Source organism: Penaeus monodon, chromosome 25 (genome assembly GCF_015228065.2).
Source record: "Penaeus monodon isolate SGIC_2016 chromosome 25, NSTDA_Pmon_1, whole genome shotgun sequence".
Lineage (NCBI taxonomy): Eukaryota > Metazoa > Arthropoda > Malacostraca > Decapoda > Penaeidae > Penaeus > Penaeus monodon.
The window spans coordinates 5209533-5210217 of NC_051410.1; positions in this window are offsets into that span (position 1 = coordinate 5209533).

A 685-nucleotide genomic window follows, 5' to 3' on the forward strand; every position below is an offset into this window, starting at 1 on the left:
GGGGGGGGATGAAATACTGAGTGACGAGGTAACAGCAGGGTTTGTGAAGTTTGAGGACTGGTTTGAGCTATGATGGGTTATGATTACTTAAGGGAGAGAGACTGAGGGAGAAAGGGAAGGAGAAAGGTGAACAAGGTTGGAGAGTATACTGGAAAGGGTGGGGGAGGGGACATGGAAGGAGAGGGAAAAGGAAAAGGTGGGGGCTTGGACACTAGGAAAAGGTAGAAAGGGAGGGAGGGAAGGTGGGCAGAAGGGTTAAAGGACAAGGAGAGAGGGAAAGAGAGAAGAGGACAAAGAGGGAGGGGAAGAGGGAGGAGGAGCTGAAAGGGAAAGGTAAATGTGGAGTAGTGATGGAAAGACAGAGGGAAGAGAGAAGAGAGGTAGGAATGGCAAGACGAGATAGGAAAGAGGACAGGGGGAACGGTGAGAGAGGGAGAAAGCGAAAGGGAAAAATGAAAGGTAGAGAGGGAAGGAGAAAGATGAACTGGATGGAAAGAAGAGAAGAGCAAAAGAGGGACAGGAAAGACAGAGAGGGAAACGAGAGAGCGGAAGAGAAAGGCGCACGAGACGAGAGGAAACGAAAGATACGAAGACAAACAGTAACCTACCGAAGATGAACACCCTTAACCTTCCGAACGGAGGCGAAGATGTGTGAAACTACGAATCAATGAGAGTGCAAGAAATG